This window comes from Bison bison, unplaced genomic scaffold (assembly GCF_000754665.1).
Source record: "Bison bison bison isolate TAMUID 2011002044 unplaced genomic scaffold, Bison_UMD1.0 scf7180017864367, whole genome shotgun sequence".
NCBI lineage: Eukaryota > Metazoa > Chordata > Mammalia > Artiodactyla > Bovidae > Bison > Bison bison.
The window spans coordinates 5478193-5484616 of NW_011494939.1; the positions used below are offsets into that span (position 1 = coordinate 5478193).

A 6424-nucleotide genomic window follows, 5' to 3' on the forward strand; every position below is an offset into this window, starting at 1 on the left:
CCCGTGTCTTTCTCTCTCACTCTCTCTCTCTCCTTCCCTCCAGCTCTCTCTTTCACTTTCTTATCGTCGACTACGGACCACCAGGTTCCGGTCCATTAAAGGACCCCAACACCCTGTCATTCTATATAGGCCTCTTTCCCTCAATGCCACTTCTTTGCCTTTGAAGAAATCAAATTCTTTTTTTGCCATGACCATAAAGAAAGTCTGTAACACTGATTTCTATTAACAAATATTCATTGAGGCACCACCATTCAAGAGTCGGCTAAGTAGTGTGATACTTATTAAGCACCTTCTGTATGTAAAACATAATACTTAAGCCAGGAATTAAAAGGTATACAAAATGTACCTTATAATTAAGGGTATATTTAATAAGATTATTTACTGCCTTCAAATTTATATTCATGGGATGAAATATAAGGAAATAACCAGCCATAATATACAAAGCAAAAGTAAATAAACCTTAAAATAGATTTGTGAGCAAAGTGTAGGAACCAAGAGGAACTTGGTTTTAAGAGAAAGGCTTTGTGCAAGGAATAGTATTTGAACTGAATTTAAGATTCCTCTGTTCATGGAATTCTCCAGGCAAGAATACTGGAGTGGGTAGATTCCCTTCTCTAGTAGATGTTCCTGACTCACGGATGGAGCCCAGGTTGCCTGCATTGCAGGCAGATTCTTTATCATCTGAGCCACCAGAGAAGCCTAAGAAGGAAAACATGGATTTGTTTGACAAGAGAAGATCAAGGGATTCCAGGTTGAGAAAATAGTAAAGATTTAAAGTGAAGTGGCAAAATAAATAAATAAATAAATAAAGTGAAGTGAAGTGAAGTCGCTCAGTCATGTCCGACTCTTTGCAGCCCCATGGACCGTAGCCTACCAGGCTCTTCTGTCCATGGGATTTTCCAGGCAATAGTACTGGAGTGGATTGCCATTTCCTTCTCCAGGGGATGTTCCTAACCCAGTGATCAGACCCAGGTCTCCCACATTGTAGACAGATGCTTTACCATCTGAGCCACCAGGGAAGTCCCAGTAAAGATTTAGAGGTGTGAAAATATTGACTTGGGCTTCCCTGATGCTCAGAATCCACCTTCAAATGCAGGAGACATGGGTTAGATCCCTGATCCCAGAAGATCCCCCATGCCTTGAAGCAATTAAGCCCGTGAACCACGACTATTTTTTTTTTTTTGGCCACAACTACTGAGCCTGTGCTGTTGAACTCAGGCGCCGCCCCCACGTTCGGAAACTACCGAAGCTTGTGTGCCTAGAGTTGGTGCTCCAAAATAAGAGAAACCGCCTCAGCGAGAAGCCTGTGCACTGCAACCAGAGTAGCCCTCAATCGCTGCAACTGGAGAAAAGCCTTCACAGCAATGAAGACCCAACACAGCCAAAAATAAATAAAATTTAAAAATAAAATATTGGCTTATTTTTAGGAATACTGAGTAGAAAAGGAAGGTTGGAGCCAGATAATGAACACCCTGACTGCCAAACTCAGAAATATAGGCCACCTACAGGTAATTGTCTCCTGAAGACTTTTGGAAGGTAAAATATTTGGTCAACTTGCATTTGGGTTTGTATTTTGGAAGTGGTATATACAATGATTTGGAGAGGACAATTGCGGCAGGGAGACTAGCAATAAGGCTGTAACTACAAAATTAAAAAAAGAAAGGGAGGGGAGTCCAAATTATGGCAAAAGGAGAGAAGGGGGTGGTGATGGTGACGCATAGGACCTGAAGTGACTAAGTTTATTGGGAAGCGGCAGGAGAACTGATATAACTAAAGCCTTTTCAGGCTTCTAGCCTGAAAGATTTAAGGAAGTCAGAGGAGCCACTAATTAAGACAAGGAACACTGATTTTCAACAGGCTGTTTGAGGGGCTTGGTGCTCAGTGGAGGCGCTCAGCAGGCAGCAGAGACTGGTCCGAAAGACAGGCCAAGCCCATAGTTGAAGGTCTGTCACTGTGCTGCTGGGAGTGAAAGAATCCAGGCAAGAAGAACAAAGGGCAGAAGGCAGGGCAATGCCTCCTCCTAAAGGGACAAAGCAGCTTACAGAGGTGGGAGGAGACCCAAGATAGAATAGAACTGAAGGAGGGGAAGTCAGTGTCACATGCAGCAGCGAGCTTTGCTAGGATGACCATGCAGGGCTCCTTCTGCCACCCTTGTTACCCTTCTTAGAGGGCACTTCCAGTGCATCCAGAAAAGTGGTTGCTTACCTTGGTGCCATCCAAGAGAACTTCCCACAACACCGAGAACATTCTATTGAATATGTTTGTGTAGCCACAGGCCGCAGGTGGTGACAAAGCACTTGAAATGTGACAACTGAGGAACATTTTTAATTTAAGAGCTGAGCCCCTTAATTTTTACGACACTGGTTTATAAAAAGGGGTGGGTTTAAGATACGATTTCTGATAACTCAGCAGTTCAGTCACTCAGTCATGCCTGACTCTTTGCAACATGGAGTTCATGATTTCATGGAGGATGTGTCTCTATGGTGTGGACACAAGCACACAAATAGCTAAAGAATGTGGTATGCTTGCAAAACATTTTTCAATGGTTTTCTCCTATAAGATAAGATAGACGTTATGCTCCCAATTTTTCTGAGGAAGAAGCTGAGATTCAGGCAGGAAAAGCAGCAGGTCCAAGTTCCTATGGTCATCCATGGGAGGTGATGGATGGTCCTCCCAGTGCCTACGGCCAGGTTATTCCTGTCACACCAGATGAGAGTAAGTCAGCAGACAAGAGCGATGGGAAAAGGACACACAGGTGACTTAGATGGAGCCAGTTGGATGGATGGAGACCCCAGTGATGCCCAGAGTGGCTGTAAAGAGCCTGAAAGACCCAAATTGAATACAGATGAAGGAATTCATCTGTTTGAAACAGGGCAGCTGTGTGAAATTAGACTGAAAAGGTGAGCATGTGATTAACATCAATGACAGATTGAGTCAGAGTACAAGTCAGGATGAATCAGGAAAATCCTGCAGGTAGTTAGATATTTGGGAGGTTCTTCCAATGTAATCCCAGCTTGAGGAGCTGAGGACCTGGGTTAGGGGCTGTTCAGTTCAGTTGCTCAATTGTGTCCGACTCTTTGTGACCCCATGGACTGCAGCACACCAGGCTTCCCTGTCCATCATCACCAACTCCCAGAGCTTGCTCAAACTCATGTCCATCAAGTCAGTGATACCATCCAAATATCTCATCCTCTGTCATCCCCTTCTCCTGCCTTTAATCTTTCCCAGCATCAGGGTCTTTTCCAATGAGTCAGTTCTTCGCATCAGGTAGCCAATACAAAGTATTGGAGCTTCAGCTTCAGCATCAGTCCTTCCAATGAATATTCAGGACTGATTTCCTTTAGGACTGACTGGTTTGATCTCTGCAGTCCAAAGGACTCTCTCAAGAGTCTTCTCCAACACCACAGTTCAAAAGCCTCAATTCTTCAATGCTCAGCTTTCTTGTGGTCTCTTAACATCCATACATGACTACTGGAAAAACCATAGCTTTGATAAGATGGACCTTTGTTGGCAAAGTAATGTCTCTGCTTTTTAATATGCTGTCTAGGTTGGTTATAGATTTTCTTCTAAGGAGCAAGCGTCTTTTAATTTCACGGCTGCAGTCACCATCTGCAGTGATTTTGTAGCCCAAGAAAATAAAATCTGTCATTGTTTCCATCGTTTCCCCATCTATTTGCCATGAAGTGATGGGACCGGATGCCGTGATCTTCATTTTTTTAATGTTGAGTTTTAACGTTAAAACTTTTTTTAATGTTAAAAAAACATTAAAAAATGTTTTTTACTCTCCAGCTTTTTCACTCTCCTCTTTCACTTTTTTTTAATTAAATTGTTTATTCTCCTGCAAGGCTGTTACTTCACTGTATAAAAATAGCACCAGCAAACACAGTGTATTGCAAAATTAAGATAGTAATATTCTTCACTGGACACTATACAACTAACAAACTTTTCTCCACTGGCAGTTATTTCTAGTGGAAAGATAATTTTGACCCAAATCCAAGGATAGCTGTAAGCAAGTTACAAGTCATATAAGGTTTAAGATAACCATGTTATCCTTGAATTACATAATTTTTGTAATTAGTTTTACCAGAGATAATTTCAGGAATTCTGAATATTATAACCGGAGCCTAGCCTAAAAATCACAGGACGCTGTGGAAAAAGATACAGTGTTTATCTGAAGTCATTAGAAAGTTAAGGGGTATTTTCTTCAGGAAACATTGTTACAAGTAGTTTCTTTTGCTAAAAGTTGCTTTCTAAATATCTATCCACCACTAATTTAAGACAACTATGCTAGATTAAGTTGTTTCAAAGTAGTTTATTTAGAGGTTCCAGTTTCACTCCTCAATAGATTTTATGTATTTCTCATATGCTTCTTCACTCATTAGTTCATCTAGTTCTGAAGGGTTACTGAATGTCATCTTGATCAGCCAAGCATCTTCCTAACAAGACTTGTTGACAAGTCCTGGATTTTCTGCTAGAGCTTTATTAATTTCAGTTACTTCTCCTGATAGAGGAGAATAGAGTTCACTAGCAGCTTTCACACTTTCCAAAGCACCAAACTCCTCTTGTTTGTTCAACTTTGTCCCAACTTCAGGCAGACTACAGTAAACAACATCTCCCAAAGCTTCCTGTGCAAAATTGCTGATTCCCACTGTTCCGACACCATTTTCTGTTGTTACCCATTCGTGTTTTTCTGTGAATTTCCGCACCGACAGCAGAGCAGGGCCGGTGCGCAGCTTCCGGATGGCACCCGCTCGCAGTCCCCAGGGCCGCGGCGAGCAGGGCGCGCTAGGTGCCGAGATGGCGCGCAGGCTGCCGACCGCGGCCCGCATGCTCCACACCGCGCGCAGCGCCATGTTCGCACGGGTGCCTCCTCTTTCACTTTCAAGAGGCTCTTTAATTCCTCTTCGCTTTTTGCCGTTAGAGGTGGTGTTACCTGCATATCTGAGGTTATTGATGACTCAGCAGAACTGATACCAAATAGTTTAAAAGCTTTCTGCATACAATATGACATATTGAGAAATGTTAGAATGAGTACCCTTTTGAATGGGCACTTAATTCTCAATAAATTAATCTGAATGAATTGGCTGAAAGAGCAATTACATTATTTGGATTGCTGAGAACCCTCAACAAACTGTTCATTTAAAATATTTCTCCACTGGAGGAGGAAATGGCAACCCACTCCAGTATTCTTGCCTGGAGAATCCCATGGACAGGGGAACCTGGCAGGCTACAGTCCATGGGGTCTCAAAGAGCTGGACATGACTTAGCAACTACACAGATACAGAAAACAAACTAATAGTTATCAAAGGAGAGACAGAATTGTGATGGGACAAATTATGTGTATCGGATTAAGAAATTAAAAACTATTTATAAAACAGCAACAAATTTATATTGTATCAGATAAAGAATTATAGCCATCATTGTATAATAACATTTGGTAGAGTATAATCTGTAAAATACTGAATCACTGTGCTGTACACCTGAAACTAGTATAATATTGTAAATCTACTGCAATTAAAAATAAAAAAAGGTGAATTTTCAAAAAAAAAAAATATTTCTCCACAACCACCGATCTCACTACACCCTTCCCACTTCCGACTCTTATTAGCAGCACAGGAGCTTGATTTGGTGACCATGCCCAGGACACAGGCTGCAGGGACTTCGGCCCACTGTAGTGATTCAAGGCAAGGTGTACTCCACATCCCCTGCAACCAACCAGCTCCACTACTGGTCCCTCCCCTCTGTCCATTATCTGCTAGATATTCAGATCCAAGGTTCAAGGACTCCAAAGCCACTCAAAGACTGCTTATTCCCCTCCCAGAGAATTATTTTCCACACCAAGAGTTTTAGAAAATCCAAAATAATTTTATTCACTTTTTCAGATTTTTGCTTCCACAAGGTGTTCAGCAAACATGCTAAGGCGACAGAATGTCTAGTTGGTCACGACATGCAATGCTGACCATTCAACGGATGACAGCAGTGACCACGCCCACCTGAGCTACTGGCCCCACGGCACAATCGGGGTTGGCAGAAACACACCGAACCACACGGCAATCAGCAACCTGAGGTAGGTCTCTTTACAGTACAAAAACTTCTACACCAGTGTGAGACACTGATTAGCAAGAGCTGCTTAAAGTCGCGGACTTTGGAGAGAGGAAGAGACTCTGCGGCAACCGCAGGAAGAAAGGAAAACAGACCCACAAAATCCTGAACCCTGTCACTGAACTGTGGGGGTGTGAGGCCAGGCAAATGAAGAAGGACCATCGGGCCAAGCGGCAGTGGGCTCCAGGGCTCAGAACAGACGGTTTCAAGGTGCCAGAGAGCTCTGTGCGTTGGCCAGCATTGGGAACCTGAGGCAGTGGGACACTCGGAGCAGACTCAATGCTTGCTGAGAAGCAACAGCAGAACAGAGGAAGGCAGGAGG

General features: G+C 43.0%; 1 pseudogene; it reads right to left on the reverse strand.

Moving 5' to 3' along the window:
* Window positions 1-3858: 3858 nt before the first annotated feature.
* On the reverse strand, window positions 3859-4853 carry LOC105000013 (annotated as a pseudogene).
* Between the last annotated feature and the right edge of the window lie 1571 nt (window positions 4854-6424).